The 22,359-nt window shown below is 42.2% G+C and overlaps 2 long non-coding RNA genes across 3 annotated transcripts; one reads left to right on the forward strand and one right to left on the reverse strand.

The window, feature by feature from the left end:
• Positions 1-4,268: 4,268 nt before the first annotated feature.
• Positions 4,269-13,520, reverse strand: LOC110985769 (uncharacterized). The gene is made up of 3 exons (XR_002599039.2): positions 13,331-13,520; positions 10,565-10,721; positions 4,269-5,381 (listed from the first exon to the last, which is right to left on the reverse strand). It is a non-coding gene; the product is annotated as an uncharacterized LOC110985769 (long non-coding RNA).
• Positions 13,521-14,381: 861 nt separating this feature from the next.
• Positions 14,382-19,951, forward strand: LOC110985768 (uncharacterized). 2 transcript variants are annotated; one of them, XR_002599038.2, is made up of 3 exons: positions 14,382-14,544; positions 17,161-17,277; positions 18,290-19,951. It is a non-coding gene; the product is annotated as an uncharacterized LOC110985768 (long non-coding RNA). The 2 variants fall into 2 exon arrangements; XR_002599037.2 differs by lacking the exon at positions 14,382-14,544 and adding an exon at positions 14,978-15,147.
• The last annotated feature ends 2,408 nt before the right edge of the window (positions 19,952-22,359 follow it).

Genomic DNA, 22,359 nt, shown 5'->3' on the forward strand with positions numbered 1-22,359 from the left:
AATTTGGAAAACTCCTCGCGTTGTCTGCAAATCTGGAAAAACAACGACTCTGTTATTTTGCTCAATTTGTTGTGGAGGACAACCCATTATTTTGCCGTTGCTATCTGTGCGCTGATTTCCGGAGGCTGTGTCGACACGTTCAGATGTCAAGATTGGCGTGGACGCATAGGCCTACGCAGCAACATGAGGTGGAAGCTCAATTACCGCGAAAGTTGACAAGGAATTTGCCAAAAGTATTTGCCAACCAAATCGCAGTACGAGATGCGAACTTGTCTACGAAGCAAGCATTTTTAGTTTGTTCGAAATCTGGCACGAAGCAAAGCTACGCAGACGATCGGAAAACAAGGCGCTGGTTTGACGCTTGTGGAGAAATTTCTCGGAATAGTCAAACAAGTTTACGCAGGCTTATAGTGCATTATTATTGTGTACGTAGAATTCTTATTAAAATTGTGGAATACAGTGTCACTTTCTTGGAGGTTTTTGTGTTTTTTTCTCCTGTACAAAGTGATGGTTGTCGATGAACAATTTTTTGGTTTATTTTGGATAAATAATTGAGGATCAAATTTGGATCTCTTGCCAATTTTTCTAAAAACTGCGTGAATAATAATAGTGGAAAGCAACATTTTGCGTTCAATCTGGATTTATTTTTTGGAAGTACACGATCGACTGAATGGAGACTAGACCTATTCCAAACTCTTCACTGATTCACATTTTTTGTAGGTTACTTTATAGGATGCCCTTGAAATCTCAAGCCCAAGAATTTGCCACAGGTAAGTTTGTTGGTGTACTGGTGTTTAGGGCAATTCTTTTACCACATGAAACACTGTGAGCGTCAAATCATGAATTTTCAAACACGAATGTTCTCAGACACTAAAACAGTAAAGCGCCTGAAAGGCTCAAATTGCTAGGAGGAGAAAGGCTCTTACTGCTATTCCTAACCAATCCCACGTACAAGCCAGCCACTCAAGTAGTGGGGGTACAGTCCATTTACGCCGCACGCAATGGGAGCGCCTACGAGTGTCGCTAAGATGCCGTGAAGACAAACCATCTCCTCCGGGGTGTAGTTCTCAGATCGGCCTGCGAATCTTTTCCCTGAACCGCTAAATGTCGATGGGCTCTCACCCACTCCGTGCCTGCCTGATGAGTAATGTGAAAAATACCACGAAACGTGACATTCTAATTGGTGGTCACGTGACTGGCTTCGACCTTCTAATTTCCGTTTGGTATGCCTGAGATTTCTGGGGGTTTTTTGGCGCAAGAATACCCCCTCCAAAGCTTTGAAATCTGGATGTTGTCACCTGAATTCTGAAATATTTAAAGGGGCCATGCAGCGTTATTTAAAAAAAATTAGCCCTTTAAAATCTTTGCAAATTCAGCTAATTTTATTTTAAAATTTTATTTTGCTATTTAAAGGGGTATTTTAGTACCTTTTTGTTTGGACGGTAAAGAAAAGTTCGATTAAGACAGTGATTTCATTTCAAGGAGTAGACACCAACGTTACATTATTTGCGGAAATCATACAAAAACAAAACTGCTCGTAATTTTGATATTATACTGCTCGTAATTTTCATATTATACTGTCCTAAGTTTCCACTTTTTTGGTGACCAATGCTTGTGCAAGACTGTAACTACATGGCATTAAACTAATGACCAACTCTCTCCGAAATGTTTCTGATGAGCAATTTTTGAATTCATAATTTCAGTAGAAAACCACAATTAATTCACCATAGAAGTGGTGTACCCGTCCTTTTTCAAAACTGATACATTTCTTCTAGATGCACATTTTGTGTTGCAAGGCAAAGTTTTGACAACATACTGGCGATCAGCAGAAACATCAGAAACAGAACCTCTTAAATGATATGTGAGAGTCAAGTTGCAATAGTCACAATACTGCCAACGGGCAGTTTGTGTACAGCGTCTTGCTTTCGTGTATCATGGGACCAATGACAGTTTGATTATTATACACGTTCTGCATTTTCCCCCAAAAATGCAAAATAAGGCCGATGTCAATTTCGATGTCTAAGGAATACCGTACGCTTCCGTACGGAACACCATATGTGTAAATATAGTAATGGTCCATTAACGTTTTTATGCTCGCCACTTCCTGCTCCGATTTGAACATGAATTAAATCATCGTTTCCCTGAGGAGCATACAGGAAATTGTTCTCCCACGCGATCCCAAAATGATTAAAGATTGCTGAGATTTTACTTGTATATGAGGTCTTGCAAACAGTCACAAGTGCGCTTAGGTCGAAATGCCAGCCAGAGAGAGCGTGCTGACCAGCTTTGGCCAAGGATATATCCAGGAGTTGGTGGGTAGCGGGAGACTATGAATATTTGCCAGCCAAAGTGTTTTCGTGGTTGGGCCTGTCCTTGCACAACTTGAGATGGAGACTATGCATATCCACCCACGAAGCTACGTTGGTCAGAAATCATAGAAGAGCTAATCTCTCTCAAAGCCCCAAAAATGTGTCGTGATAATGGCGGCTCTTCTACTTGTTTTCTCATACATTTACCGCATCGAGGCAAACCAACTGCTACAATATTTGCTGTCTGGTGGAGTGAATAGGCCTACTCGAATAAGTCTGATGAAGAAAAAGCATTTTAAGCGTTTAAATCCGTTTCATAAAAAAATCAAGCATTCTTTTCTCATAAAAACACATTTTTTTGTTCTGAGCACGTGTAATGTTATCAAAACGAGATTGCTACTACCAGTTGTCTTAAATTACTCCTGTTCGTTGTTTTCCTGATTTCAATGTAACATTCCTTTTCCTTCGTCGCGCCATAATATGGGATGCTTTGTGGTTCGTTCAGTGAGTTAAAGCCGATGACAACTTCAAATAATGGAAATTATACAATAGACGACCACACGTTTTGATCTACATATTTCTCTAAGCAGGTAAACCAAAGTCCAAACTGACAAACAAAACCTCAAAGATGTATCATCGCCAAAGCCGCACCAGGGGACCTGGTTGTTGGACAACATTTTTGCAAACTGATTGAAAGAAAACAATCCACGCGCTGTGCCAGAAAAAAGAATGTTTTCTCATGCCCGAACGGTTTCAAATAATTCGAAAAACGAGATGAGAGACGAGTGAGTGAGGGAGAGGGGAGACGCCTTCATGACTGTCCGGGAGAAGGCAATCAAGCACTGCTGAGCCGACAGGGGAAGGGTCCTCGTCTCTCAGGGAACACGTGGTACGAATCGCATTGGTACATGTACACACACACAAAAATCTGCCCACTTCCGGCGGGCTGAAGTGGTGTGTGAAAAGACGCGGGACAGCTCGAGTTACGTTTGCGAGCGCTCAAGAGGCAAACCAGTCTGTGCATAACGAGGACAGGCCGTTTCGAATAAGCGCCCGGCTGCCAGTGTTCCGACTCCTTGTCTGAAAAATCTGTATTCACAGAGGCATTGCTACTATCAGGCACCAGATTTGCGGTTTCGGCAGATTTGAGGTTTTCCAGTCTTTGGACGATTTGCAGTTTCTGCATTTTATTCGTAAATTCGTTGTGATCGATTTCTTAACATGCCCCTTGTATTTCTAGATGGATATACACGTACGTGTAAGGAGACAAAAACAGAATTAACACTCATCCAACGCAGCATAGCGAGAAATCTAGTGGAGTGTCAACACGTATATTGTAGTCAGTGTTCTACATCATAAACTCTTAACTTCATTCGGATTCGTATACTCTTAAACGATTAACTGTGCGCAGTTTCTTTTAAATTGGGAACAGGCCCAGGTTTGCTCGAGTGCATAGGCGCCTGGATCTACTCAAATCAAGTTCGTCCATTAAAACCGTTAATTTGAACACAGAGCTGGAGATTATTAGTGACACCAGATAGCTAGCTCCAGGATGGATGAAATACTCTGGAACCTGCTGGTTTTGGATACTCTTGGAAAGCGGTGAATATAGTGTTTAATTCGGCAACCAGAACTAGATGTCATTACGGTCGTGGCTCAACGCCCGTGGACAGGTACGGTGCGCGCGCGTTACATGCCTCTTCCACCAATAGGGTGTGGTGATTTGCCAAATACACGCGCGCTGAAGAATGTGCGTGTGATCAACCTCGACTGCATGGGCTGCGTGTGCGTTCCTTCACGAGCGCGCAAGGCAAAGTGGGAACCAACATGGCGCGGCCAGATCGTACCCATGGGAACAAGGTGGCGCGTGAGGGCGGCGCCACTGCGGTAATGGCATTTAATCAGATTTATAGTCTATATCCATGAGAGTAGGCAGAAACAATCGTTCTGAGCACAGCCTGACATTGCCAAGAAATTCATTTATTGGCTACCTTGCTATATAAAAAATGAAACGCACATCTCGCAGTGTTTGGTGGTGAAAAATGCTAGTGACATTTCACCGATGTTTCTATACGCCTAATGGCCTTTCATCTCAAACAAGCAAACACACAAAAAAGACAAAGGCGAGGTAAGCAGGTGTTTGAACCATACCCTTAGTTACGGCATGAAGTGTCATGAACTCTTTGGCTTAAAAGACGGCAAAGTTTTACTACCAAATCTGGTGATTGATATCCATTACCACGGGAGAGCATGCAGAAGTCTGGCCTTTGCACGTTAAAAGCATCATTTTGCTCCAATTTAAACACGTTCAAGGCAGTAAATATTACTCTTAATGAAAGGCCACGGTACATTTTGCAATGGAAGCTTAAACTAAAAGTGAATGGTGCTGCGTCTAAAATGAACATTGTACAATCGAATAAGAAGTCAAGAGTTGCTATTATCTCAAACTGACCACGTAATTTCCATTCATTTGAATTTTGCGCATAAACCTGTAGTTTCAGCTTCAAGACAGTCCCGCATTTTTATTGAGCTATCGCATCGGAAATGTACGATGTGCACTCTCACTTTCCACAGTGAAAACTATGTGGCAGTCTGGAAACTAGACAAAATGGCCTTTGCAAGGCCATACTCGTCTGAAGTGTTCCGCTTGAGTTAGGTGAGTCAGAGTTTTTTAAGATGTATTTTTCCCCGAATATTGTTTAAAATGAAAGCGGTAAATTGCGCAAAATAAGTAAATAAACCAAATTCAGCGGAAATGTCCTACACACTCAGAAAACCTCCAGAAGATAAATAAATGAACCGAAGACTTTGAAATAAAGCTCATCCACTGTGCATCCAGTTCTCACGAATCGGTATCAAGAACAAAACCGAACTTGGCGGCAGATGATTCCATGCAAGTGACCAAACGTCAGTTCTCACTAGCCCTTTTTCACTTTCGGCCGACCCTGGCAAACATGTTCTCGTTCTCGATGATGTTTCGCAGGATGTCATTTTTTCGTTCGGCCTGAACTTTCTGGGTCAATGAGTCCATCACCCACGGCATCTTGAGTTCCACGTTCCGTCTGGCGCGTCCTGGGAACGACATGATACAATGACAATTAAAAACTGTATCCACGTATGAATTTGCCACAGACTCGAGCGTAATTTCAAGCCGTACCGAGTAATTCGGACACAGCCTCAGACTGGATCGCGCAAAACAAATCTGAAGCCTAATTTTCCAAAGTTAAGTGTTATATTGGTGCTAATGTTACTCTCTGGGTGTTACCAGTGGACTTCACAAGGCTGGGTGTAGTGAGGGTACTGGTTCCTACACTGATTTGCATTGTGCACAATTCTTCCAAAGAAGATAGCTCATGGCGAGTGGCTAATAGCGAATCGCGACTCACTCTCGTTTAGGTTGAGTCAAAAAGTACCATTGCAGTCTCAACAGATCGACTTGAGGAACTATTTTATCGAGTCATTCTGAGTAAGGGCGACTGAAACAAATTATAGGGCGACACAATCTAGTTTTCAGATGAAATGTCCGCAAGCATGCACAGTATACCAGCTCTGTCATGTACACCACTAAAGCATCGTGTTTCTGAAACGGCGAGAAAGAAAATGTTACCCACGGCAAAGTGTGGAATAAATTGCCAATCTACATGGCTCGCAAACTCACTTGGCTTTGTGTACTAAGAAAAATAAACTAGGAAGTGTTTAATTTTGAACAGACTTTGTGAAAGAGCAGTATTAGCTTTGTTTTCATTTAGGATAATGCCTAGAAACAGCTTGTTATAATTCTACCAGAAAGAATACAAAGGAAAACCCGAGTTAGACATTACTCTTATCTCTGTTTTGAATATCGCCAGGTACAGCATATTTTTATCCCCGTTTGTGCTGGAATGGAACTTGACTGATTGCAAAGTCCTATTTGTCGTCGTGTCAAATCGTTGTTTGCCCCCAAATCGAAATGGTTTGAGTAAATTTGTCAAGTCTGTGGGCAGAGTGGGTAAAAAAGGTCGACTGAATGCAATGCGCATGCGCGCTAGACAGACTCACTCCATCACAGTCAAAGGAGGGAAGTTTACCGTTCATTCACTTTCCTGCAGTAATTTGTCTGTTTTCAGACCAATTTTAGGTCCTCATCTGAATGCTTCTAATACGCCAAGATGACAAAAGGTGAACTTTTTGGGAAAAAGAAAAGAATAAAGCATGCCATAAAGAGGCTGGCGTGGGTTTTGTCACGGTTGTAACGTAGAATCAAACATCTCCATGATAGTCTATGTGTGGGCAGTGTAGCACGTGCACAGTAGAAGGTTGGGGAACATTCGTCTGCACTAGTAAGCAAGAAGTCTTGGGGTCGAGTCCCAACCGAGTAGGCTTGTGACTTTTTTCGCAAGCTCTCGGACGAGCACTGAGCGTACAGTGTTTATTATTAATATATACGTTGGGTAAGGGCAAAACCCGCTATACAAATTAACATCTCCCCAACGCAAAAATACATCTTGAAAAATTCAAGTCAAATTGTACAGTCTGGTGCGGTCGTGTATACGACAACCTGACGAAGTCTCAAGCAGTGGATGGAAAAGCCGTCATAAAAAGTGGAATCTGAAATTTCCCATGATCCTTTGAGTGATACGGTATAACACATGCCCAGTCAAAGGACTGAAATTCACCTGTACGAAACAGACTGTAAAGAACTATAATTAAATGCAGACATATTTAGCGCTGTCGTGGGCCCCATATGTGCCAAAACGGAACGTCATTTGCACAACTGTTTCGTAAATGGTGTAAAGCCACAGTATTATATTGACGCTAGTGTTTAACTAACCCAGTAAATCGATTCAAACTAGAAAACAACTCTTCTGCAGTGCCATTATGTGAGCACTGGACATGCATCCGATGTAAATTCGTGTCCTAACTAGCAAAGACACCTTCGGAGCGACACGTTCTTGTCAAAGTTCACATCTGACTTATAGCTTGCAGCTTTCGGTGTACTTTGCTTTTCACAAGTGCAAATCATTGCCTCCCTGCATCTCTAGGCCTATGTATTTGCATGTTCTCGAGAGGCCATCGGCAAAGTTTACTCTCACGCGCTCAGCCATGTCCTCTTTCTCCCAAACCCCAACCTGTTAATCTCATTTCAGCTCTTCCGAAATGTCGCGACGTTGCCACCTTTCATAACTTGACATTCGGAACCATGCCGTCCAGGCCAGCGCATATGCGATCTTTATCTTCCCTCGATGTTTTATGCATTTCCCCCGTCCCATGCAGCCTCATCTGCTGTCGGACAAAAAGAAAAACAGGAAGTTGGCCGCGTCGATTGCTCTTGCAAAATCATGTAACTGGAAAATGATAGAGCGAGATGAATTTGAAAACAGACAGAGCCATCAGTTTGGCCAAAACCGAGACTACCTTTTGTGCAACTCCCGAACGTCGCGGGGGATTTCGCGCAAGACAGGCACCTTTCAATTTAGTGAAATTGGGCGAGCGCTTCATAGGAAAGACATAAACCACAAGGATATTGCAGCGTGTTTATCGTGTTTGCTGAGTGACATGCCTCGATTTCGTACAAGTCGCCGGGTCCAGGGTGTTTCGCTTCCTGTCGCTTTCGATGTTAGACTCAGTATATACATCTCTGGGATTTGATTGAAAGGACGGTTTTAAGACGATGTCCGCGATGACATCGAAAGCATCCTGCGAAATTGAGTGAGGGTGGTCTGCCGGCATTAGCAATCAACAACATGGCTCATTTTGAGTCGGAATTAAAGGCGTGGCATGCGAATCGACACATTGACGCTTCATTAAGAGGCCATGGTTATTGAATCACAAATCACTTCATTGTTGAAATCATCGAGACTACACTGCCGAAACGATTTTGATTATATGTATGTAAATTGCTCTGTCCCAAGCACTACTACTACATGAAATGTCTGCAACAGTTAATAAAAAAATTCTCCGTGAAATATAGGCCATAAATCAATGCGGTTTCCCAGCATGTTCAAAGTTGATCGTATAAACGCTCAGGTAAAACTGCTGGCATGGCGAACTTCGGACCAATCAGAAAAGGCTAACTTTTCTAGGTACTCTGAATAATCATTCAAAGTCCCTCGTGACGAAATTGAAAGGTTTATGTGGTTTCCTGGGTTCGGGGGACATCTGTTTATCCAGCATCGGTATCATTTCAGATGGCCGATGCTTTTGGAGAAACAGTTCAACTTTAGCGTCCTCTTGAAATTTTTGTTCACCCGGGACAAATTCCTTGTTTGCCTGCAATCTCATTTTAATCCACGGCCGGCTCTATCCTCGTGCTAGTAATTGTTGACTTTTCACAATGGCGAGCAGTACCACGGCCGACGCGCCGTATCGCGATGATGGATGCGATATATTGTACAGATTAACCCCCCCCCCATGTTTTAGGTCTGGTGCGCCGATTTCGGTCAGTCGGTTACGATTTGAATGACTTCTCCCGTTCCTCCTGCATGCAAACATGGACTTCGAGTCATCTTTTGTTTGCCCATAACCGAACCTCGGTCCCTAAGACCGTCTGATAAATATGAATGTCAAATGTATACACTGTAACTGCTTGCGTGAAAGCCGTTTTGAAGAGACGGCGCCAAGGCTGTTGATTGGTCGATGGCCGTCAGCTGGCACTTGAGCATTTGGTAGACGTTTTCTGGTAGGTTACGCCCCGATGATTGAAATGTGGATGGCTCACGTCTTTTACCGGATCTGTACGTATTATAAACGTCGACTCTGACATCTGTGCCCAAGGCTGACAGATACAGACTTCCTTACAAACAACAGTGTACTGCAACACTTTTATTGAATTTTCTTTCAATGGTATACGTCAGGGTTCAGTTTTCGACTGCACAAACGCACTCAAAGCAACACGCGGTCTTGCAGGGAGTAAACAAACTTTCATCATCTTTCGGTCATCCGTAACGAGGACAAAAAAAAAAATTCACACCCCTTGCCAGAGCCTCTGGAGATTTTGACGAGTCCGCGTATACGTGTACGAACGCGTGGGCTGTGCATCCTTGAACAAACAGTGCCTTTAATGAGGAATATGTCGTGCATATTAAAAGAATACTCCTCATTAAAATACAAACGTTATCCTCCAGGGTATAAATTCTTGGAAAGTTGTATTATGCTAATCCTCACCCACACACACTGGCAAAGATATTGTGTCCCTCAAAATGAGTGCAACTCAAAAGTCAAGCAACATTTTTCCGAACATTTAAATACTTCTCATTATTTGTAACTAGTCTACATATATGAACTAGGCTCATGTAGTCCTCACTAAGCATAAGTGGACTACTGGAGTACGGTAGCGTTTGCAAGCAGATTCTGCGCACTCCGGGATCAGGAGGGGACATCATATCCGAAATGTGAAAAAGCTGACTGCATTGATGTCATCGGAAGACTCTAACCTTTCCCGCAGGCAATCATTGAGAGTTGATTTCTGTTACAGGCGCCCACGCTGCGAAGACATCCCATTCCGCGCGATACAAACAGAAAGGAAAGGTAGAGATACTGTAATAACAAAATCACCTGCAGAAGAAGAAGAACCTATGTAGAACCACCGTTGGAAGAAAAAAATATCAAACCCTTTCCCTAGGGAGAATTTGTTTTTTAAAATCCCATTACTAACATAACAATGATGACGAAATGTCAGGCTACGTTTTCGAGTCGTCCGTCTGTGAACCTGTAGCAGTGCTGTGTTTCCAATTTTCCTTCCACGTGAAAAGCATGCCGCCTCCGCAAAAACTTCAAGAAGGCGTGTTTTCAAAGCAGACGTTCTGTTCAGCAACAACCTCTCTCAAGATTTTCAGAACAATCTCCAAGGAAATTAGTGTAGATATCTGTGTGCAGCTCCAGGCACAGGGATGCTTGGAACCTATCCCTAAACCTTTGGACAAGAGACTCAAAGGCACATAGCAGCGGCTGTTTTTCTGGACGGTACAATTGGCGGCCAAGCCCATTGTGGCTTAAATTCAACCCTCAGGAAAGAGTGTAAGCTATAAAGCTGTACAAAGAAGACCATGATTAGGCTTCCTGTGTCACATCCCTTGGGAGGATGAACTATCCAATTATAAAATGAGTATATTTTTAAAATGGTTCAAAAATGTGATGGCGGAAGAGACCCTGACTCCAAGAATTATTATGTTCGGAACTGAAGTAACACGGGCGAGCGTTGGATGATGAAATGCGAAAATATTTTGAATTCAATTACTTTCAAAATAAAACTCTACCATTGTCGAAGTTTAACTTACCGGATTCCGCTTCCTGAGTTTGTCTCGTCTGATCAGCCTCTCTCCTTTCCCGTAGGCCCTGGGCAGGCACTGAGTGTGCGCAATGGATTAGACACGTGATGAGGATCAGGGCGGCCATCTTTGTTACACCAGTGTTTGCCATGGTGCTTGAATGAACCTTTGCGTGGGAAACAGACGGGCAACGAACTTACAAACGACACAAAAATGAATCGAAGGGCTAGTTTTTGTAGAAATCCACTAAAAATACGAATTCAACCTTTAGTGGCTGACCAAACTATTATTCCACTTCTCTTAAAATACTTTGGTCACGATGGGCGGCGTTTCATTGAGTAATACCATAATACTGTTTTCTCACTTATTCATATTGTACACAACCGACACACCTAACGTTCAATCTATTTCATGTTAAGACAAGCAGGTAAGTTGACATCGAGTTCAGTAATGAGTGCAGGCGTCACTCGTTTCTCGCAAGTAAGTGGACCTGGGTCGACTTACGACATGTGGGTGTCTATGGGAAAGGGGCGAAAAAAACAGTGAGGGGCATATTTTCCCGCCCCAACGAGTGACGCCATTGAATATCAGACTCGACCTTTATTGGTAACTTGATAATTATTGTTCACAAAGTGGCAAGAAGTGTGCCATTTTTGCCAAGGACGAAACTCTGTGTGCGTGCTTTCAACAGCCATTCAGCAAAGTCAACGTCAGAGAGAGGAAGACGCCTATTTCCGCAAATTCCACAAATTCCCTCATATGTATGGGCTCCGCATTAATTATTCAACACATGCACAAAAATTAACGACTGTGGTTGGGACATCCCATCCAGTCGAGCACTTAAAAGTTCAAGCGGAACCTTGAATGGTTAATTCATGGCGTCATTAAGATCTCGACCAAGGCTTGCTTAATCTACTTTAGTTACAAAATGCAATCTACATCAATTTTAAAGTGCTTCTTCCGCTGTTTGATATATGTGAGCGATAAATGACAAACACCTTGGTCCGGGGGCTTTCACGCGTCCTCTCTATCAAATTACAATTTGTGAACACAAGTTAAGCTTATCCAATGTCTTTTACCTCTCTCTATGCCTCTCAGGGTCGCCGTAGGGCAGCTTACATAGAACTCCAAAGAGAAATAATTCATTTTCTAACACAAAATCCATAATTATCTTCATGTAGGCCTAAATCTTAAATAAGAATTATTTTCCCCAAAGTTTGGTGATTAGAAGGTTGCAAAATTGAGAGCATTTTTTTCAGCGAGTTGAACAAATCGAGCGATAATGTACCACGGTCTCTTGTAATTAGCTCTACACCGAGTTGACTGGTCCCGTTTGAGGGAACAATTCCAAACATTTGCTTGTCATTACTACAAACATATTTGCCAACGTGCAAATGAACGAGTTGGTGTGAGATTGTCGCGTCACATGGGAGTGCTTGGCAATAAGTTCATGAATCAACTAATTTTTCTTTTCGAAAAGTGCAGGTACATGTATCTGGCTCGAAAGCTAACCCTTAAAGATGGCGTACCAAAGAAGCCCACAAGAAAACATCTGCTTGATAATAACGAGGCTGTCCCCGCAGCCCCACTATTTGCAATTTTTTTCTACTAAACAGCAAAACCCGAGATTAAATTCTTATATTTGTGGTTTTACAGATCTTCATTAGAAGAAAGTCTGACTTTGTTACTATCCTTTTACTCTAACATTTTCTCTAAATTTGCCCCTTGCCTCTCCAAGATTACGTCTGTACTGTTTCTGTAATTTTATTTTATTTCTTTGGTATAACTTCGTGGAACCCAGCGAAAGTCCTTTATTTTACTGGTTTAAATTCGGTTTATTGTGTAACATCAGAATTCATGGTCATGTCAGTTACAGAGGTTTAGACGTTCAATCTTCCCCTTAACATTACTGAATTGTCAGGTCACTTGTACATAGTTCAATTTTTTATTCTTCAGTTTGATACATCCACTCTGGGCTTATTCCATTTTGCTGAATCTATTAGGAATTGAAGAAAGTGGTGATCCATAGTAAACCAAACACACCTACACGACACAAGCCTGAGTCTCATGTTATTTTCATTAGCCTCAGCCAGACTTACATGGGAATGCTGTTATGGCGATCACTGGTTTAAAAGTGAGAATCGCTTGGATAATGATTTCTTCGGAGAAACTCGCGACACCCTTTATTTCAGTGGACATCGAAACATGGGTCAACAAACCACACACTTTACTTAGGTTGGATATTAACTGTCAGATTTAATACGGTCAGTCGAGAATCAAAATATTCACCGGAACATTTTTAGCGATAAAGCCAGCCGACACTCTGGTTTTGCGTCTATCTACCTCTATACATTTGGACAGGTGTGTCGTTTCAAAACACGTGTTTTTTCAAATTCTAAAACAAACCTAAACCGATAAAGGCAAAGAAAACAAAACCGTACAAAAAGCAGCGCGAATTTCCCCGAGGTCTGCACTCAGCGCAGTGAAACCAGTTTCGGTCGAATTTAAGCAGCTAAAAAATGCCCAGATGCACACATCCATTTTCATCGTCTTTACCGAAATAGAAATTATGTGGTGTAGTGATTCTGTCACAGAGGTGATAATGAGAAAGCTAGTATGAGTGAAAGACAGACGGTCCCATCTTGACAAGTAAAAGCACTCGATTCAAGCAAAACGCAGATGATTTTATCGAAGAAGATAAAGGTGCTCACACAACAGGTGGGAAGATTTTAATAAAGCTGTGAAAAGGATGCATACAACATGGCAAAATCTTACCTGCGGTTGGGATAACTTATCCGGTTGCTAGGAGAAATCTGCTCTAGAGAAATGAACAGTAATTGCTAATTCGCGCCCAAAACCTCCACGAAGTCAGTCGGTTCAGTCGTCTGCCAGTTGGAGCGAAAGCACACACACACACACTACTCTGCGGCACTTGTTACTCTGCAGTGGCCTGCTGTCCAAGTCTAGGACTTTTTATAGATTTGGGACAAGTGACGTCATACACTGGCTTTATTCCGGAGACAGATTAAAGGTGCAACATCATTTGGGGTTTTCAGGAAACTCAACTTGCAAACAAGATACGCGTGTTTTATGCGTCACACGTAGTCAGTGCAGTTGCACATGGTGAAATTGGTTTATGTTGATTAGGGCCTGTGAGATCTTGTCTTTGAGTTAGTGTTTGCGCACGTTAAGAAAGGTCCCTATTACTGTTTTGGTTGTTTGCTAGTCTAAGTTTCTGGCGGGCTACTCACAGACGCTTTTGTACTCATTTGTGTGATTCATAATTAAGTCATTTTGAAAACAGGCTTATACTGTAACTGAAGGCGTCGGGCAAGATTTTTTTCTATTGTCGTATATCATACACTTCGCCTTGCTGTTAGCTCTCTGTCATAACCTGTCTTGCCACATGACAAGAGGATGGCGGTCTGCCAAATGACATCTACCGGGAGCTGGCTAATACTACCCCCCCCCCGTGGTTATCCAAGACTTTGCTATATCAGGGACAGGGTGGATTCAGGGTGTGGTGGGCACGCATCCCCCCCCTTTTCAGCCCCCCCCTCCAATTTAAAAATAAATTAACACATAAATAAAAACGAAAAAGAGGGGGAAGGAGAAATAGGGGTCATACTGCCCAAAATCGCACCACAAGGTGCCTAGAAGCCGAAATAAGGAATTCGCGCTACGCGCTCGCGGGCATTTTACCATTGCTGCTTTAGTTCACGCCCTCCCCCCACCTTTGGGAAATTCTGGATCCGCCCCTGAGGGGATCCTTAAACGTGAATTACAAGCCTTCCAAATCCTCGTTAATTCTTGGGAGACCACAGCGTAAGACCGAGTACGGTGGTGTTGCGCTGCCCACCTGCAGCGGTCCACTTCTACAGCCTCATACATCGCTGGATATGACAGCCGACGTGCAGCTAGACAACGACCGGGCCACATTTTAAAAGGCATCGACCGGTATATAGGCGACTGCGTTCGCACAGCGAAAGGTAGGAAAGTGTCATACCCGGAAGCGTCGTATACATAAAACTGTGACATAAAGCTTGTGTATGACGCTATTTTGTTTCCACAATGACAAACTGAAAACAACGGACGGAAAATGAAAAAAACGGCTCTGCGTGCAATGTGTCCTCTCGTGGGCCCTTTGAGTAGCAGCAACTTGTTACCATTACTACACCTCCCTCACGGTTGCTGTCAGTGGGTGCCCCTGTATCGAAGGTCAAGTGCCTCTTTTTTACTGAGTGAACGTTGCACAATGTATTTAGTTTAACAAGGCGGGTTCACTGCTCGACAATAATGGACCAATTATGCCAACGACGTGAGGAATGGCACTCGTACATTCCAATTCAGAGAATCGTTCTCTTGTATAAAGTATCACGTTCCTAGGAATACACGGGTCTGAATAAATTTGGACAAGACAAAACAGACAACTTCTGCTTTGGTGTGGTAAACACCCTTATTAAAGCAAGGACAGAAGTGATAATAATTTAGCCAGGTGCCAGTCTACCTCGGTTAAAGCCTTCGCGAAGTCTTGGAAGGGGAACTCAATTTTTGTCTTCAGACCTAGATGATTTTTGTACGGCAGCTGAAAGGTAACACCCAGTTTTGTACGCCTTCCTTGTTGCTGATCATGCTGATGGTGACGGTCTAGCTAAGTTAAAGGATTTTGCCAAGTAATTCGCTAACGCCCGCTGTAGCAGTGAACCGATGGTATAGAAGATGATTGGTCGACTTCTCATTCAGCTCAGTTTGAGTCAAGTCACAAGCAACCTTTAACACATCTTGATCATATGAACTGGGTATTTTATGCTAAAGAAAAAATTCTCAACTTCAACAAAAACCAAGGGAAAACGTTACACGTGGATGGTTACAGCAAGCAATGAGTTGGAACCGCGGTCTCTCTGTAGCGATCATTTGTAACGCTGGACGTAGACTATAATTCACACGGTGACGCTTGGCACCCTCCTGCAGATTTCAGCCGCAGACTTGCGGCCACCTTAATCAAACCCATTAAGGTCCGATGTTGCTTCAAAAATCATCTCATCTCGATCTCGATGGTGAGAGCATCACAACGCCTCTCCAAAAATGTTCAGGCACCGCGTTGGAGTTACCCGGAGGACATTCGTTACGGTGTTTCCTCTTGCGATCTCCGACTAATTTTACACCACCGCGATAATGGAGATTTCATTATGAAAACATTTCCTCTTATATTATTTCATAAAATTTCATTGGATGTTAGAACATCCTCAAAATCCACCATGATTACATCGTAACTTGTTGCATGCTTTCATTTTCTTTCCATAAGAAAAGATGAATTAAATACTTAGGGATTTCAATATACATCAATTCCAATGACAATCGATATCCATTTCGGTTTGGGTCATATTCATTCATCCATTTTTAGAAAGCCCAAAGCGTCAGCTCTGTACATGTGTTTTTTTTAATTCAAGATCGTGGTCAAGTCGATTCTTAACGGTACTTGATACCTTGGCGTTTCCGCTCTGAAACTGCATGAATATAAAACATGATCAAGTGCTGATGTAAAATGTACAACCTAGTTGACTTTGTAAAGCGGTCAGAGTTAGACGACGAACTGTCGGATATTTTCTAACTCTCCGAGGAATCCTTTTGGATGCATGTAGAAGTGGAACTCCAATTTGGCAATTTATAGCCTAGTTCACTGAAACAGTCGGGTCACCTTTCGGTTTCCTGTGTAACGATATCGTATGTACTTGGCACTCGAGAGTTCTAACGAGGCAGAACTTTTCAATGGGCGGGAAGTCGTGGCTTCCTTCATGGGCAAACTAACCAACAGCTAGCAAGTGCAAAATACTTCTCTGAGTCCAGGGACGCGCCGGCGCTTTTTTTGTTTTCCCACCGCAAGCACGTCTGAAGGTGGAAGATTTCCCTTAACCTTTCGCACACCCAAAGCAGAGGTTTTTTCTCCACCTTGAGTAAAAAAAATTACAAAGTGGTAACAGCAACACTGTCATTTTCCCTCAAGTTCTTGATAGCTGTGGGCATTCCCTCACGCTGGAGTGGGCTCTGAATGCGTAATTTTGGTGGCATGCGGAAGCTTGGAATCGTACAAAAATAATCATTACTGTGCTTCGTGTATGTGTGTTTGCCGGTAAAAGTCTATATTACGATGTCATCTTAAGATACAGGTTTGAATTTCCGACGATACAAACTCCATACAGGTCATTAACTGAAAGCCACGGTCGGTAATTGGTTTGGTATTGTTGTCTACGCTCACTATATCTTCACGATTACAGTATTTCTACGTTTGTTCATTGATTGACCTACCTTTTAATAAGGCCTATAACCGACTTGGGGAGAACTGACGTGAGTTGTACACAATACAAGGGCTATTCAAGCACTCAACTGATTGTGATTCCAGAGTAAATATATATTTACATTATTATTTATTAAATATTGTATTCATTATTGTGTATTATCAATCGATCGTTTACTATTAAACGTAACCATTCGATATGGAGTCAGAGAAGATAGAATTGCCGGTAGAACCTGCCATTGAGATACTGGGAATACGCGCCGTTTATCCTGAGCAACTACAAGCTGTAACCAATATAATCAACTTACAGACAAGACTTAGCAAGTCGGTGTTTTCCAAGTGGCACCCTCGTAACCAGCCTACTGAGGACAGCATGACTACATACAGTCCATACTTCGAGGATTTGAACTCTGTTGCGCTGATTCAAGTAAGCAGAGTAATTCATAATGATACATTTTATTTCAAAACATAATTGGTCTAGACGAGTGCTATTAAACATCGCAAGATCTGCTAAAATGAAAAAAAAAATCCCTATTCAGCTTATGGATGAACACATGTGTTTGTGAGTCGTATTTATCAACTTGCTGGATAAGTCGAACTTAGCTTGTTACACTAGAGCCGTGCCGATGGATTTCGCCTGATGTTCAGGGAGAAAAACGAAAAATTAACGACTTGTCCTTCGGTCTACACAAGTCAATGAAACTGGCTTCGGGGCTTCCAATTATAAGCTTCCTGGTTTCTCGGAAACACTGAAAAAAATAAACCCTGCTCATACTTAATCAGGAAGCCGCTCCGACTTTGAAAGTTACCGTTCAAAGTACGTCTTATTTCCTAACCCATTTCAAAGAAAACCGTTGGACGAAGAAACTCATGAAGCATAATATGCGAGCTCTAGGGAAGTGTTGATTGTTAATTTGATTACGATTAATAGCGGTTGTGAGTGGAAGCCACCTTTCCAGTCAGAGCTTTGGTTCCACGTGGAATAGACCGTTTGTGCTATCCTCAGGCTCAGATGGTGGGGTTTGGGGTTCAACCCCTTCCCCTGACCCAAATCCTGGATCCGCCCCTGATTAGTCCATAAGAAAAATACTTACCTGACAGATGGCTCCAATGCACAACCTCTTCAAGATCGATCTTGATCAGTGGCCTAACAAGGACTATTTATCAGGGGGGGCGGGGGCAGCCGGGGCTGCACACATTTTTCAAGGGGGCACCATAAGAAAATAAGCTGCAGCTACATTTCAACGGAGATTATAGTCACAGAGTTCAAATGGGGGCACCAAGGGGGCACTGGCATAATCTGGGTGGTCACGTGCCCCCCTGACCCTCCCCCACGTAGTGACGCCACTAATCTTGATAGTAGCTATATTTTCTTTGTGCCAGGCAAAATTTGCAACTAATTTTTTAAAGTACTTGCATTCATGTTTTTTTGCCATTAGGTGGCTGGGGTTGTTGGCTGTTATTCCTCAGAATAACAACACCCTTACCAGACACGATGTGACACCATAGACCAAGGACCCAAAGATGGCGAGTCGAGGAGATGTGTGAGAGAAACGTGACGTTAGTTCAAACAGTCTATTAAATTTCGTTCAGGTTTGGGGCAGGTGATTCATGAGCCTTACACTGTTATCCTGGTGCGGCGAGGGGCGGACGAAAGTGTGAATGTCACACACACAAGCGTGGGGAACCTCTCCCTGACACGATGTTGCGCTCTCGTCTGAAGCACAAGACCTCAAACAGCATTAAGGTGCTGTTATACTACATTGCAGGTTATCACAATTATAATCCAAAAATAAAGTGTGACTGAAGTTGGAAAAAGCTGCATGTCTATACCCCGTCGCATGACCCGTTCCCGACGCTTGATCAACTGAAGAAATTTGAATTCAATACCCAATGGGATACATCGTGGAAAACTAAGTCAAAGGTGTTGGTTGGTCTATTTGCCATTTATTTCTGGCTCATTCTCGGTTTTAATTTGCTAAAAAAAGTCATCTAATCTTCTGAATCAGTTGACACTTTTTGTATTTGTCTTATCAACGAAAATCTGATGAGAAAGGGGAAGCTTTATTTCAGCTCCTCTACCTTGAGATAGATATTTCCAAAATAAGCGATTATTCTGCCGGGGATATTAATGGATTTCACACCGATTCCTCTGAAAGATTACGGTCACGTTTAAAACACTAATACTTGGCCCTCTCAATACAAGTTGCCAAACATTTGAATTCTTTTTCTGTTCTTTCAACTTCAAACATGCATTGTGTCCAAACGTCACACAACATACGAAGATCCCAATAAGGTCGTATATTATGTGATATGAATCTTACTAACGAGTGTGCTGGACTCATGAACTCTCGTGTAAGACAGAGCATAAAATGGGACTGCAACAGACCCTTGCCACGCCTGAGGGAAAGATGGGGTGTTACATACTCCATCATATTCTTTTCGAAGTATAATAAATGCATTTCATGCTTCAAAGCATCTTCATTTCAGGTAATTACCCTTCTCGTACAGGTACAGCCTCATATAAAGCTATCAATTCAATCTTACCGTAATCTGCATGTGAACCACGAAATATTCAGAGACGGGTCAGCAAAACTCCCTTGGGCGGTGTTGGGTTAATTAATGAATAAATTTGAATTGCGATGAAGAACTCAATTACAACATTTGCAGCACAAACAGACGGACGCGAGCATCGTTTCAAACAAATTATACTCGGCGTTGGTGCACAGAGATTTCGCAGCAGTTGGCAAGGGCCAAGCAGTGTTTAACTTTTGTAGAAATTGTGCTCGAGGGTTACCTTTTTGGATCCCTCTCACCAACCGTGTATAACATTTAAGCACAATCTTGCTTTCACTTTTTAATGATGTTTAGAAACTATTGGAAGTATTTGAACATGTTTAAAAACTGTTGTCTATACGATTTGCTTCATATATTCCCTAGTATGTCTACTCTGTCCTTATGGTTAGCATTTTTAACTTTAATAACAAGAGAAAACAGCTTCTGAAGCCAACACTGTTAATTTGGAAATCAAAACTTGGCCGGATTTTAGTTTTAATCGATATCATAATAAATTTGCACCCTGTGCGGGTGTACAAAATGTGTGTAAGAACAAAATTTTTTATACTCCTCGTGTCATGACTTTGAAATTTGAATAATCACTTTTGGCCTTTTGTTTTTAAAGTTATCGCATATGATACCATTAGCCATTAATTTATCCTAAAGAATCATTAGCTAGTATTGAGAAAAAGAATCTACAACATTTATTGGGCTTTAGAAGATGAATTTCCAACTGACGCCATTAACTTCAAAATGTACATAATATCCACATAAGTGGAACTTCGCATTGCAAGGTAATGGTATGAAAGCATGTACCAAATATTTGAAATATCTGAAAGCAAGAACGGAATTTAATCAAAGTTGCATCTGAGGAAATGAATCGATGTGGTTGTAGAGGGATTCTGACCAAGAGAAGGATTATTTATACATGCGCTTCGCTCAGTTACTGGCTTCTATAGATGATATCTTGCCCCTTGCGTCCACTGTAGCGCGCAGCGGCATAAATCAACGCGAAATAGAGGCAGAGGGTGACTTCGGTTTTTCCGTTATTACCCCAAGTCCCATCTATCACAGTCGAGTATGCCATAAGAGTAAAATGTCCGTTCGGTTTTGCCCTGCCACTTCTCTTAATCTCCTTTCCAGCCGTCTGGCCCCTCTCCAGGCAGATAGGTTGATGAAAAAAAATGAGAGAAATTGCCTCACTATAATTTCATACCTTGGTAATCACATTTCTGGAAGTTGTGCAGAAGTGTCCCTCGGATTGGATTGCACCAGTGCAAGATCATGTATACTAAATGAAAGATTCACTATAAACGAACGTTGGTACTTTAAGGGATTTTATGCGGATGCGAATTGTATATTCCTGAGCGAGAAAAATTATGCCATTTTAGGAAGAATCCCCAATGTTACATTTAAGCACCAAGATTTACCAGGAAATCGATTATTTTTGCTGCCTGAAATGTTCTTTTTTTGCTACTGATTCCATTATGATTCAGTCTAGACACCAGACCAGTACGCAAAGTTGTCTGAGAGATGTTTTCGATGAGTAAATGTTGGGTCTAAAATTTGAATTGAAAACATTTTGTTATGAGCAGTGTCCCCGTGAAATGACATCACAGTAATAGCGCCCTCGATCGCCAGGAAAAATGTGCGAAACTCAAAGTGCACATTAAGAAGTAACGTTTTAACATAACTAACTTTAAAGGGATGCCAAGCACTATTCTTACATTAATTTAAGAGGAGTAGAAAGCAAATACGTTCTCCATTGATACTGATGTTATGATTCCTGTTTAACTTATTCCCTTGAATAGAAAAAATACTGTGTACCTGGGAGCCAACCGGCCCTGAGAATTGGTTGTGGGGTGAGGGGTGGGTAAGTGCCTAACTGAACTTCTCCACTGGATTTGTGTAAGAGTCAAGAGTTGCTCTTGTTTGAATGAGAATTCTACTTATATGTCGCTGGAAAATGAAAAAAGGGAATCAGTAGCAGCCTTTGTAGCTACTATATCCACCTCGAGCAGAAGCACCCCTCGTCGATTTAAAAGAGCCATTCTTGTCAGGAGTGTTCATTTTATTGGTAGCGATGCGATCGACCTCAACGCGAAGTTCAGTTCCGACCAAAAGAGCCCCCATTGCTAAGAAAATTGCGCCCTCCCTTGGTCCAAGTCGAGGCTCATTGGATTCAAAAACTTGAATAGCCTTGATGAGTTATGACCTTTGTAAGGCGTTGAAAAATGTAGCATCAATCACGATGTCCATGGGCGTGCACGTAGCAAATTAATTTGATGGAGTGCAACGTGGGTTTGGCTAGGTTTTTTTTCTGCCCGGGGGAAGGGGGGGTGAACTAGGCAGTCGTCAGCAACGGACTGATAAACCATTAACAGGGGAATAGGTAAATTTCGATTATTTGTTTGTTTGTTGGGTTGTTTGTTTGTTTGTTTTGCTTTGTTTTTGCTTTTTCCTTTTCAAGAAAATCGCCCATCTTCATACCCTTTCATCTCTCTTTTTTTCGTAGTTTTCCCATATCCTTCCCTCCTTTTGTCATATTTTTGGGGTAGGGCAAGCGGCCTTTGTCTTCCCTCCTGACACAAATGAGTGCTATTAAGTGACGATGACCCCAGAGCACACAGAGAGGTCATCTCTATTGTTCTCCTCAGTAGCATCGTCACGTCCAAAAAGCTCAGTTCATATCCCAATCGGCATTCTGGATTCTTGATGTACAAATGATTGGTGGGCAGGAAACCAATGTCAAAATAACTTTGTTCTGATTTGGGAAAGAAATTGAAATCGGAATTAAAACAACCGAACTGAAAATCATGCAAATAAAACCTTGGTTTTTTGTTTTTTTGGGGGGTTTTTTTTGCATTTTTTTTCTTCCCCAGCTTTTTCGAATCCATCGGTAAGGCTCGGATTTCGTACTAGGAGAGAAAATTATGAGCGTCGAATTAGAGTG

The sequence above is a fragment of the Acanthaster planci genome, linkage group LG02 (assembly GCF_054643075.1).
Source record: "Acanthaster planci isolate LZ-2023a linkage group LG02, COTS_SCS, whole genome shotgun sequence".
Classification (NCBI taxonomy): domain Eukaryota; kingdom Metazoa; phylum Echinodermata; class Asteroidea; order Valvatida; family Acanthasteridae; genus Acanthaster; species Acanthaster planci.